The 13,841-nt window shown below is 43.7% G+C and overlaps 1 protein-coding gene across 7 annotated transcripts in view; it reads left to right on the top strand.

Moving 5' to 3' along the window:
• Positions 1–13,841, top strand: part of Nek11 (NIMA related kinase 11) — a 221,282-nt gene that overhangs the window by 143,416 nt on the left and 64,025 nt on the right. The window lies entirely within an intron of this gene.

Raw genomic sequence — 13,841 nt, 5'->3', positions numbered from 1 at the left:
TGTAGTCCTGGCTGTCCTGGAACTCACTCTGTAGACCAGGCTGGCCTCAAACTCAGAAATCCGCCTGCCTCTGCCTCCCAAGTGCTAGGATTAAAGGCACGTGCCACCACTGCTCTAGTCATAGGACTTGTTAATTAGAAAGACTGAGCTGGTGTAGGTCTAGTAAGCTAAGAAATGGCCCTGGCTTGCACCTTTTCTTTTGATTTTTTAGGATGGAAATAAAGTTGTATACAAGAATTTCAACTCTTTTTATTGAAAGACTTTCTCACTTTGTAGCCTAGGCTGGCATTGAACTTTCAACTTTCTGATTGACCTCCTAAGTGCTGGGATTCCAGGTATGTACTCCCAAGGCCAGGCACTGAACCATTCTTAATAAACACTAAGCAATCCAGCATAATATTAAATAAACTCATGAGAAATGTCTCCCAAGTTTATAGACCAGAAGAGGGAGGGAAGTGCTTCCAGGAATGCATACGAGTAGATCCAAGCTAGGACTGGAGAAATAGCTTAGTGATTAAGAGTGCTTGCTTCAGAGGGCCTGCGTGTGGTTTCTAGCACCAGCATGGCAGCTCACATCTGTATCTGTAACACCAGTTGTATACCAATTCTAATGAATCTGATGCCACCTTCTGGCTTCTGCTAGCACTAGACATACATGCAGTGCACAGATATACATGCAGGCAAAACCTCACACATACAAAAATACAAGTAAGGACTTTTAAAATATTAGCATCAAGCAAAAGAAAAAGCTAAGAGAAAGAGGAAAGCACAGGAGAACGTAAATGACTTATACAGGAGGAAAGAATAATTAGCAAAAATACAGGACAAAAGAGAGGTGGGGTCCCAAATGCCACAGTGTAAATATTCCTTATGCCCATTCCTCTTTCTCCCCAGGGCACCCTGGGAAAAAGGCACATAGTACTACAAGTCAAAAATAGAATTTCTGTTTGTTTCTGGGCCACCACTACAAACAGTTGAAATAAACATTGCCACAATACTGCAGGAATCTCACCCCATGCCTGTGGTTGGAAAACATGACATAAAAAAATGTATACCTGGTCTTTGCTCAGATCATCAAGTGGCAAACTTTGATTTACTGATAACATAAATTTAAATAGTTTTTAAACAAAACAGAGCCAATTCAGAAACTCACATGATTAAAATCTGTTGCAAATACCACCTGAGTCAAGAAATAGAACTTTGGCGGCCCCAGAACTCCTGTCTCTGGCTAGTTGTTACTTTAATGCATCTCAGGAAGTCAGACTGCCTAATGAGTCTAGGCCTTGCCATTTATATGGGGTGCTGTTACCTTGTTCAAATCACTGAACTTAACTGTCCTCCAATGTCCTAACACATGAAATGAGAGAAAAATGGTTCCCAGTCACAGAAGAGTAAATGAAGTCATCAGTTTAAAGTACACTCCAGATCCTAAGTGCATACTTAAATACAACTTACCCATTATTATAAAAATTACCTAGTTACCTTGTTTATTCTAACGTACTGCCTAAAGTCTTCAATATTAAAGTAAAGTGTCATGGTTGCACTATTTTAAACAATTCTTTCTCAGTGTAGATGGTAAATATAAGTGATTTTTCTCTCTGGACTGTGTATATGCCTCATGTTATATGACCAATTGTGATTGATTTTAAGTCTGTTGTGGCAAGATGTTCTGTCCCTGAGACTCATGTTGTCTTATTCAGGCAATGAAACTGGGTCTCTAAGAGAAAAGTAGCTCACCTACAGTGGCACAGATATGGAGACATCAGAGCTGTGACCCAGAGTCAGAGTGGTCACAGCCTATTCCTACTCTGGAAGACATAACAACATGGTATGACAGAGATGGAAGTGGGGGTTATACTACTGTAATCTGTGATCAGGATAGATAACCACAGCTGCATTTCAATCTAGTATTAGTTTGCTACAATTTCTCTTCCTCCAGGGATGCTGGGTATGGCTGTGATGGGCACCCTCCCACTCTGCAGGACTCTTGTATCAGCAGTACACAAATTGTACTTCAGAGCTCAGTGCTGGTATCCCAGTCACTCTTCACTTTGTGAAGTGTGTGAGGCTTGCAGCCATCTCTGGAGTTGCCTTGTTGCTTGCTGGCTTTTCCCTTGTAATGGCTTGAATAGGTATGGCCCCATAGATTCATGTGTTTGAATACTTAGCCATAGGGAGTGGCACTATTAGGAGGTATAACCTTGTTGGAGGAAGTGTGTCACCGTGGAGTTGAGCTCCGAGGTCTCCTATGCTCAAGCTATGCTCAGTGTGGAACATAGTCTCCTGCTGCTGCCTGCAGATGGAGATTTAGACAACTCTTGGCTCCTTCTCCAGCACCATGTCTGTCATGATGACAATGGACTGAACCTCTGAAACTTTAAGCCAGCCCCAATTAAATGTTTTCCTTTATAAGAGTTGCCTTGGTCATGGTGTCTCTTCACAGGAATAAACCCTAACTAAGACAGAAGTTGGTGCTTGGGCCTGAGGTATTGCTGTGATAGGCCTGACCATGTTTTAGTTTAAAGGATTTAGACTTCGTGTTAAGAAAGCAGTAGAATGCTTTCAGCACTGCTTAATGGGCCATGCTCGAAGAAGCATGGAAGACAGTGGGGCTGAGGGTGATTTGAATGGTGGGGATCAGTTTTAAGGTTTCAGAGGAGAAGAATTTTACTGTGCTGCCTAGAGATCTTTCTTGTGATATTTTTGTGAAGAATGTGGCTGCTTTTTGTCCACAAAAATCTACCTGAAGCTAAATTGAAGAGTTTTAGATTAATTACATTTGCAGAGGAGATTTCAAAAACAGCCTAGTGTGGGCTATGTCCTGTTGTTATTAATGGGCATGCTTATAAGATCTATAATGAAAAGGGGCACCAGGAAGAATGAAGCTAAATCTTGTGTTCAAAAAGATAAACAAATTAAAGAAAAGCCAGATATCAAATGAAATAAAGGGAGTGGTGACTTCTAGGCAAGACTCCATCCAGCTAAGTTTCCAGTGTGTGAAAAGGAATTAAAGAAAAATTTAGGTCCAGACAAGGTAGTACATCCCTTTAATCCCAGCACTCCAGAGGCAGAGGTAGGAGAATCTCTGAGTTTAAGACCAGCCTAGTCTATAGAGCAAGTTCCAGGACAGCCAAGCTTAGATAGCAAAAGGAACCATCAAAGACAGAAAGCTGGTAAAGATGGAACTGAACAAAGGGGCCATGTTACAGCCCCAGCAAGCAGAAGAACTTGATAGCTTCAGCCATGTGGTTCTGGCTTTAGGGTCAAGAATAAAAGAAAGGGGTTATAGAATCTCTGTCTGCAACTACGAAAACTTGCTGAGGCCAGTTGTATGATATAACAGGGATCTCCTTACATGGGGGCCTAGAAACGTCATTGTGTGAGGCTCTGAAGGTGAAATCTGGATTGCCTTGGAGACTCAAAGAGATTAGAGATGCCAAAGCTGTGAGAAGCCTACCATGGCAAGCTACTAGCAGGGAGTGGAGCCAGCCCAAGAGAAAGAAGTGTGTCGAAGTCAACAAAGCTGAAATGTGTGGAAGATGTCAAGAGCTTTCTGACATCAGACAGGAGATGCAGAGTTTGGAGTTTGCAGAGCTGGTTTTCAGTATTGCTTTGGTCCAGTGTCTCCTCTCTGTGCTCCCTTCCCTATGTTTTGAAATGGGAATTAAATGAATCTCAGAAGAGACTTGGCCTCTAGACTTTTAAACATTGTTGAGACTGTGATAGACGATGGGAAAATTTGAAGTTGGACTAAATGTGTTTTGTATTATGTTATGGCTACAAGCCTATGGGGGCCAGGGAGTAGAATGTGGTCCTTTGAATAGGGATAGCCCTCATAGACTCATGTGTTTGACTGTTTGGCCCATAGGGAAGTGGCATTATTAGGAAGTATGGCCTTGTTGAAGGAAGTGTGTCAGTGGAGGTGGGCCTTGAAGTCATATATGTTCAAGACACTCTCAATATGGCACACAGCTTCCTTATGTTGCCCTGCAGATCAAGCTGTAGAATGCTCAGCTCCCTCTCTAACACCATGTCTGTCTACACGCTGCCATGCTTCCAGCCATGATGATAATGGACTGAACCTCTGAGACTGTAAGCCAGCCCTAGTTAAATGCTTTATTTTATAAGAGTTGCCTTGGTCATTGTGTCTCTTCACCACAATGAAACCCTACCTAAGATAGCCCTTGACCCCTGAGCATGGTAAAGTAACAACATACCCATGGATTCTGTGTGCATAACCAGATCCAAACTGATCGTTCTTTCATATTTTGATGTAAGAAGTGTTTTCTGAAAGAAAATCAGCCACAGGCTTCTTTGGGATTTATTGCTGGATTCTTTGAGCTAACCCTGCTGTTCTTTAAGCAGCATTGCCTCCAAAGTGGCTTTACGAAACACCTAATTACTGTTGCTTCTCTGCTGTGCTAAGCAAAGCATCAATAACGCCTCGGTCACAAGCCATTATACTGCTGATGGTAAAGTCTGTGAACAGTCTGTGGTCACCAAATTGGAATGTCCTCTTAGATCTCAGGAGAGTGGAGTGTCAGCTGTCATCACAACAGGTCCTCTGTGGCAGCTGTGGGACCTGTCCCTGAGGGTTGGCCATGTACTCTGGCTGCAGGTTAATGCAAGGAGTTATTAATTCTGCCTGCCCCTTATTGCCAGGACCATCATCTCCTCTTCAAGACTAATAAATGGCCCAGGACACTGATAAAAATACACTAGATGGAAGACAATGACTTGGCCCACAATTCTCTCAGGAAAGGGTCTGTATAATGAAGGATTTCACTTAAGTCTTCCTTTAAAAGGCTCCCCGGGACCCTCATATTCTCTCTTCCTGAGATGAAAGGTCACAGGGGCCTGCTTTTCCAAGCCAATATGGACGTTCCCCAGTTTGGGGGTGGGGAGTTGGCAGCCTCCCAGCATATCAGGGCACTAGGACAAGCTGATGTGCTCAAGTGCAATGGTACACGGTGGTAACGCCTGAGGTTCCTTTGGGGTCACTGGGCCCAGGCTGTCATAAGGTTGCTACTACAGGCTTTTGCTGTAGGAAGAGCCAAGTGGTTTAATCAGTTCACGTGTGTTACACTGATAACAGCTTACATTCTTGGAATCCTGATCTTACGGCCAGTACTTTATATTCTGAGCTAATGCAAGTCCTCTGGGAAAGATGGTAGAGCAGGACAGGATAAGAAATGGAAGGGAGGTGCTTGCGGAGTAGGTTAGGAGGGTCTCAGATTGTGGAGCATCCCTGAGGGAAGAAGAGATGGAAAAGGCAAGAAAAGAGGGAGACAGGGAGGGAAGGAAGCATGAATTAATGGTACAGTTTTTCGGAAAGGCTTGGCCAGGCTGGTAGGGCACACAGGGCAAAGGCTGCTGTTGGCATGGTTGTAAGAGTCCTGTGTTGGGCAGGAACAGCCAGGCTGTAGTGCCCCATCTGAGCCCTCACTGGCTGGAAGCTCAGAGTTCCATGTCTTTTGACCCCTGTGATGAATCCTGATAACTGTGACGAATCCTGTAACGGGTGTGAGCTCACCATGCTCACTCACCACAGGTGAATTATTTCATTCCTGTATTAACCCTTGCATGTGAGAACTGCATCAGACTAAGATTCAGCTGACTGGATGTTAGTAAGGGAGCAGACAAAAGTGAGGGAGAAGGTGATGGGAGGAGAGGGGAAGGGGGCAAATCTCCCTCGGATTTCAATGAAAGGGTTAGCATCCTGGAATAAATGTGGGCTGTGACTCTGAACCCAGATTTCTCTGTTCCCTTCTAGTTCCTGAGAGTCTTTCTGATTGTAAATGTCTCACTGGCTGAATTTCTGCCGGAGACTAGAGCGTTCTGAGATATGGTTTTCCCATGGTATAGTCTCCCAGTGCAAGACAATCATTTTTCATGGTGCTGAACAGAAAGCAGAGAAGGATGCTAATTTTTCAGTGTGTGCTGCATGTAACACGCTGGTCCTTGAAACATGAGACTATCGTGATGTTTCAGCTTTCCATATGAGGAGACAGGATTGAAGAGTGACAGCTAAGATGTCCTACTGCACATAGGCACCGTTTCCATAGGCCATGCTCTACACAGGAGTGGCCTCCGTGGTCTGTCATGCAGGATGGAGGAAATGGCAGGAAATAGAAGAGAACAGTTCAAGGGCAGGCAAGACCCGCTCATTATATAGAATTACCGAGCTATATACAAGGCAAGTCTAATGCCAGTTATGGGAGAAATGCAGAGTCATGTAAGGTAAGTGAAGCCCAACCCTCTCCTGCTGGGGGATTTGCAGTCATCTTCTAGTGTGCTTTTAAAATGGAAGGTGCTAGGAATCTTGAACATCAATAGTGATGCTGCTTTATCTTCTACCTTAAAATCATGCCGATAATGACCTAATTTAGTCAGCCATACATTCTAAGAAGTGGCCTGTCCTGCTACTGCAGGTGGTTGAACTATTCCTTTCCCAGTAGCCCCACCACTGTGTCTGAGGCTACTAAGCCAGTCATACCCTCCAAAGCATAATGTGTATTTCCAGAGGGATGTGCCTTTCGTGTGGACTAACTACCCTCTGCAGCCTCAGTGTGTGTCGTTCAGTGGAGGGCTGCCCCACTTTCCCCTCTGGTACTTCTCCTTTCTTGTCCCCCATTCCCTGTCCAGCATGAAGTGCAGCTCAGCGCTGACCACCCTGGGATCCCCAGACCTCACTGTGATAGGCTGCTCCTGGAACTGGGCATTGGAAGCTTGCTGCAGAAGTTAGCAAGTGAGAAGAAAAAGAGGTGCTTAGGATCTAAAGACAACACCAAAAAAAAAAATAAATGCACGAAAAGGAATAGTGATGCAATGACTTTAAATCACGCTTCAAACATGGACCAAGTCGCTACTTGTTCTGTGGGGTTTAGGTGAGGATTCAGCTAGAACTGGCCTGGAGACTGTCCATCTGCCATGAGTAAGTGGGAAGCACAAGGACTTACTTTGGGGATTTGGAAAGTTTCTCTTTTTGCCCCAATAACCTCCCTTACATTGCTGGCCTTTCTTCCTAGACTATTGGGCATGTGTTGTGTGTGTAAAGAGACTAAGCTGTTATAGGGCCAAGAGAGGGATTGACTGGAGTACCTCCATCCGCATGCTGCTCCTCCAGGAAAGGGGCGTGGCAGAGAGAGTCAGGTGTCAGCAGCTCCTGGGAACTCTCTGCCTCTGTGGTTCTATACCACGAATGTCTCTAAAACTCTGAAAGTTCCCATAAGCCCCAATTTGCCAGGAACCAGGACACTGATAGGAGATACCTGCTTTAATAGTGCAGAGTAAAAATGGTCGTAACGTGAAATGTGGACACAGTGACAGCCATATGTCAGAAGTTCTGAATTCAGAGGAGGCATTTAGTGTTGGAGCCGGGAAGGCTGATTTACCGTTTGAGTTTCAATGGTGTGGCTCGGTGTACCTGTCACTACATATACATTAGGGCAGAAGGCAGCCTCAGCCATGAGCTGGGAGCTGAGATCTCAGCCTCCTAATTTCATGGCAGCCCCACAGAAGGTATCATCAGCTCTAACCTCTGGCTCTGAATAGCAGCATCCTCTGCCTTCCTGTGAGTTATGAATGTACATGAGCAAGGGCCTGGCTGCTAGGGAGAACCAACCAAGATGCAAAAGGCACATCTGAGTGCACAGAAAGAGGGGGACACCATATCATTTAGGTTTCTGTGACTTAGGGCTATTGTAGATACGGTTTACAGAAAGGTAGATAATTGCTTAGTAATAAAACTGACAGAAAAGAAAATTAGTGGGTTGTTAACTGTACATCTGTGTACATATCATGTGCTTGGTGGAACAAGCACTTGATATATGGTAGAGAACCAACAGAAATGGCCCTACCTGTGTGCATCTCAGTCTTGTGTTTGAATACTGTCTATGATGGGTGGTGCCTTGGTTTGTCTACCATTCACCATTTCTGTCTTCCCAGAAGCCTGGACTCCTGTACTTAGTCAGATATCCAAAAATAGAGGTCAACGTCATATATCCTCTCATAGACATCCTGAAATCAGTGTGTCTGAAGGCAGGCTCCTTGCCCCATTTATGGCTTCTGGGTTATACTTCACTCCCCTCCTTCTGCTCATGTTCACATCCAGCCCATCAGCAAAATCCACTGGCTTTTCTTTCATTGCAGCCTGTGATCATATTTAGTGTCTCCACCCTTGCAACCAAAGCCTCCAGCACTTCAGCTGGAGAAGTTCACAAGAGCTTCCAACTGTACACATGCATACATGCACACATACACACACTGACATACGCACACATACACACTCACACATGCACACACATACAGCATACACACACCTACACACATGCGCAGTGCACATCCGTACTCTGCCCTTGTATCTCATCCCAAGTCTATGCACAGGCCCTTTAAGAGGGGATCTAGAAATGGGACCAGGCTGCAGTGTTAATGAAACATAAGCCACGTCTGTCCTCTGCTGCTTCCTGTCTGCAGCTGGCCAGTCAGGATGTTGCAGAATTAGGTAGATGTGGTTTCTCTGGAAAAGGCGGGTGCAGAATGCCCTTGGCTTATTAGAAGAGTCCTGTGTGTTGGTTACCCTGGGTGGGATGACTCGGAGAGGACAGGCAACAGGCAAAATAAAGTAGCTCCTCAGCTCCCTCATACCCACTGACACCAATGACCAGTGAATATGACAGCATGCCAGGGCTCTCCCAAAGATGGAGCCATCCTGGAGGGTATGTCTTCTTCATGAATAGATCTATAGGTAGGAGCTTACTTACAGTTGTTTGTCAAATGAAGAGTGTGGTGCCATACCTGGTGCCATACAGCAAGGCATCCACAACTCCCTGTCCACTCACTCTGAGCAGCTTTCAGCCAGTGGAATATGTAAGACATAAGACATTTGTATAACTGTAAAGCGCTCTCTCTCTCTCTCTCTCTCTCTCTCTCTCTCTCTCTCTCTCTCTGTGTGTGTGTGTGTGTGTGTGTGTGTGTGTGTATGTGTGCGTGTGTGCACGCAGCTACAAGTTACAAGACTCCTCTACATGGATATGCCTTTAGGAATTGGCATAGCCCACCAGCCATGAGTGTAGAGGATGCCAGGTGTAGACAGATGGTTGAGTTTTCACTGCCTCCAAGTAAAGGATCAGTGAGCACAGTAACTCCCCACCCCCACCCCAGGAGGCTCTTGAAAGCATCAAAGATAGATACACAGCCTCTAAGGGACTATTGGTGTCTGCCCACACAACCCACATCCTAAGTTAAGTTCTTATGGCAGCTGGGTTCTGCTCATTCGTTCACCCAAATATTCTCCTTTTAGTTGGAACAAGATACAATGTTGTATATAGTTATCATTTTTCAGAAGGCAATTTCTGGATCTCTCCCTATATTCACACATATATTCAAATTCAACAAAAATAGATCAATTGTATGTATTTACCTAATTTTTAAAGTAAATCCTCTTCCCTTAATTTGTCATTTCTGACTCTTAAGTTTCAAACTTGCTCAGCACGCTCCTTAAGCACATGCACTTTGGCCAGTGTCCCGGGAGTTTTCCTCTCATTCACTCAGCAAGAGGAGGAAGATCTTTGGGGAAGATGGAAGTGGGGAGGCAGAACATTCTAAGCTCACACACCACCTTCCTTTATTCCTTCCTCTGCATCTTCATCTACACACTGGCTACATTAGACATAAACAGACAAACCTTTTGGTCCTGGGTTCTTCTACAAGCGGTATCCTGTTGGGTTGTTTCATCCCAGCTGTGCCAAGGCCGCTTCTTCATCACCTCTCCCTTTTCACGGAAGTTTGGTTGTAGCTCAAATGGGTCAACCATGATTGGAGTTTCTTAGGTGAACAACAGTCTTCTCTTGGGAAGCAGACTGCCTTGGAATGGCATTTCTTTAGTTACCCTTATCTGTCCCACAAGTTTGAGCAGAATACTGGACTGGGTTCTCTTCTGGATGTTGCAATGGTGATTATATACTCAGCAGACATTTTTGAGAACATTTTAAACAAACCTGTTACAGTTCATATATACCAGCAATGGGCCTACAGGCTTTATAAATGCTACTATATGCAAGTCTTTTCACTACCCATTTTACAGATAGGGGAATGAAGCCATAAATACATTAAATAATTTGCTCAAAATACAAGGTGGGATTTCACCTAAAGCAGGCCGGCTTCAAAGACTGTGCTCTCTCTGGTCTTGATATGATTCATCTGAATCCCAGCTGTGTCAGTGGTACCTTTTCCTTATGGTTTGGAATAAAACAAATTTGTTCTATACAGCCTAGATCTCATGTTCCACCTCCCAAGAGTTGGTTTAAGAGTGATATCCAGTTCTAGCTAGAAAGTGACAGGACATGATTTCTTGAGAAAGAACGGACTGTGGGAAGGCTTGGAAGGTGATGTAGTAAAAATGTTTGCTCAAGCTTAGAATGTGTTTTGCTGGTCACATGTAGCTGAAAGTATCTAATATGGCCAAGAGACTAAAAGTTATGTCTTCTGGGAGGAATGTTGACATGGCAATATGATTCCATGGTTGTTAGACCATCATTTCAAAGCAGCATCTTGTCCAGGTTCAATGCTAAATTTGACTAAAATAATATGCGAAGGTGCACAAAGGGTCATTTGTAGGCTCACCTCTAAGCAGTGGTCTTATCCCTATAACCTTAGCATTTGTCAGGTCTTCCTGGTGAAGTGTGGCTAGCCTGGGCTGCAGAGTGAGACCTTGCTTCAAACAAGCAAACAAACAAGCGAAGAAGATGAGCAGTGCAAAAGACGAACTGCGTGATGCTGTGTGTCTCTGGACACAACTGCATTTGGTTTGGTGGCTAGATTTTAATTCCCACGTGTGCTCTTCGGCATCTGCATGTGAATATACTTGGAGCTGGCCTATTATGTCTGCCACAGGGCTGTATTCCAACAGCAATGCCCAGGGAGAGAGAGATCCTCCTGATTTAGAAACAGCTCTGTGCATCAGCAAGACTGCCCTACTGAGAAGTCTGTGCTTTTCAGAATCTGAGTTCTCTAATTGTATCAAAAATAAGCTGATGAGGAAAATAATCAAAATGTTCAGCAATGCACATGCTGTAAATCCCCCAAAGAGAGGTTTCAAAGAATTAGCAAAGTATGATTCCAAGCTAGTGTCCTAACTGAACTCCTCATGTCCTGTGTGTACAGGTGTCACAGTGGCACACTGACTGATCCAGAGGGCTTCAAGTGAAATGTAGTCTATTTTACTGAATGTTGTCACCCTTTAACTTGCCATGTGCCTCTAACATCACCATCTACAAAGCCAAATATTTCTTGAATAACTACAGGAATATGGGAAGAGGGCTTTGCTATCACTGAAAATATGTTTAAATTATGTATTTACTAAATTAATATACAAGGTGCCAATGTACACCAGTATAGTTATAAGCCCCCTACTAATACAATATATATATATATACATATATATGTATATATATATATGTGTGTGTGTATATAATATGTGTGTGTTTATGTATATATTAATATGTGTGTATGTACTTGCATGTTTGTGCACATGAGTACAGGTATACTTGCTAGAGTTCCAATATGGAGGTCAGAGTTAACCTTGGGTGTTGCTCCTTACTTCCCAACTCTTTTAAGACGGGATCTCTCTTTTTGTTGTTTGCTTCTGCGCATGGAAGGCTAGCTGGCCTGCAAATTTCCAGGGACTTTCATGTCTCTGCCTCCCACCTTACTGTTGAAGTACTTGGATTACAGACACACTCTCCAGTGTTCAGCCTTCTGTTTATTCTGGGAGTATGAAATCAGGTTTGGAGGTTAAGATTTTGGTGAGATTATTGTGACATATCAGTGTCTATTTAAGAAGAAGCACAGCCTCCTCTGTGGGAGGGTTGGTTTGAGTGTGTAGTCGCACCTCATGCAGGAACCCAGTACACCTTCCCCATATCCACCCCAAACTTGCATCCTAAGTATGTACATGTGCTCCATGTAAACCAGCACTCTCTCTACTCCATGCTCCTTCACCCCTTCTGAATTAGGTAGAGCTGGAGAAAAGCCTCTGCTTCTGACCTCTGCTGGCACCCGTCCTCACGTTCTCAGACTGTGGCTGGTTCCTTGGCTCCTGTGGCCAGCCAGACTTCAGCCGCTGTACCAATAGAGCAGCCTGTCTGCCACTAGAGAGCCAGCCCTCCATCCAGGGCTTTTCAGACTCTATGCGGTTCTTTCTAAGTCTGGTTTTCTGTCTAGGTTTGGATTACATGCCTACTATGATGGGAACCAAATGTAAAATAATTCAGGGAGCTTTTCTGTTCTCCCTTTATCTCTCAAATAAATGACATGGAAACCTGGTATATTTCTTATAAGCTTTAGCACTATACTGGGGCTGGTTCTGAGCTATTCTAACTTGACTATGCTGGCCTGGTCTACTTTCCAGCCACATGTCCTGTTACCTGCCATCTTGGTCTTGCCCTGACCTCCTCCATAATCTGTGCCTTCATGGTGACTCCCCTGGTAACCTACTCATGGCAAGTACCTTATAGCAAATCTCTCACTCTCTCATCCTCATTAGAGACCCCCTCACTGGGATCAGAAGTCCCGCCCTATCCTCTCCTGCCCAGCTATTGGCTGATCAGTACTTTATTAGCCAACCAGATAGAAAATCTTTTTTTAAATACACATCAAGATGGAGGATACTTGACAGTGCAGTCTAGACTGCAACCAGATCTCTGAGCACAGTAAACAGCATCTGAATACACAGTACATAAAACCATCCCTTAACACAGCTTCTTACAGTTGTGTGGCAAATTCTTTACCCAGTTAGCCATCTCCCCAGCCAAACACACACATTCACACCACACACACACACACACACACACACACACACACGCACACGCAAACGCACACGCACACGCACACACACACATACACACCATTCTAAATGTAAAGCTTAGCAAAGGAAGCATGTTCTTACAGACACAGAGAAGATGAAATGCCCAAGTCTTGATCATTAAAAAACATTTGTTAGGATCCATATTATATTCCTTGTGAACATAATTAGAATTGTTAGGTACCCCTAAATTATATTTAATAAAGAAGAAAAGAAATATTTGAATGTTAATTTTATGTGTCAACTTGACTGAACCTCAAAGTGTCTAGATAGTTGGTCAAATATTAGTGTGGGTATTTCTGTAGGGGTATTTCGGATGAGATTAGTGTTTAATTGAGCAGTCTGAACAACCCTGTTGCCCTCTCTAGTTACGGGTAGACCTTGTACAATTAGTTGAGAGACTAAGTAGAGCAAAGGCAGCCTTCCCTTGAGTAACAAAGAATAATTTTGCCTTTAAATTTGTTTTTTTTCTGTCTTATACTCAAACTACACAAGTTAGTCTCTAATATTACAGAGTCATCTTAAGGATCTTGGGACTTACCATCATCTCATAAGATCCTCCCCCTTTCTGCATACTACAGCCTGACAGCTTGAAGAATTCTTAGGATAACTCATTTCAATTGAGGAGTAACTGGGAATTCTATAGATATAAACTAAGCTCTGTTAATATATTTGTCCATGCAAGAGTTTCTCAATGTTCCAGGACTTCCACATGGTGGTTGAGGTTCCTAGAGAGATTCAGGAAAGAGTTAAGTCTCTAGAAGACGTCTTGGTGCTTCCAATATGCCTGTCAGCATTATGCAGCCCCTGGATATAGTATGCAGCATCTACAGGACATTATCACTCATCCTTTAAAGAAAATACTATATATATATATATATATATATATATATATATATATATATATATATATATACTCTTTTGAGATCTTGGCAAATTCTAGCTCACATTGTTGAACAGGAAGTAGTGGTTGGGAGGG

Source organism: Arvicanthis niloticus, chromosome 21 (genome assembly GCF_011762505.2).
Source record: "Arvicanthis niloticus isolate mArvNil1 chromosome 21, mArvNil1.pat.X, whole genome shotgun sequence".
Classification (NCBI taxonomy): Eukaryota; Metazoa; Chordata; class Mammalia; order Rodentia; family Muridae; genus Arvicanthis; species Arvicanthis niloticus.
Note: the sequence above shows the minus strand (reverse complement) of the source record. Positions and strands in the feature narration are given on the sequence as shown.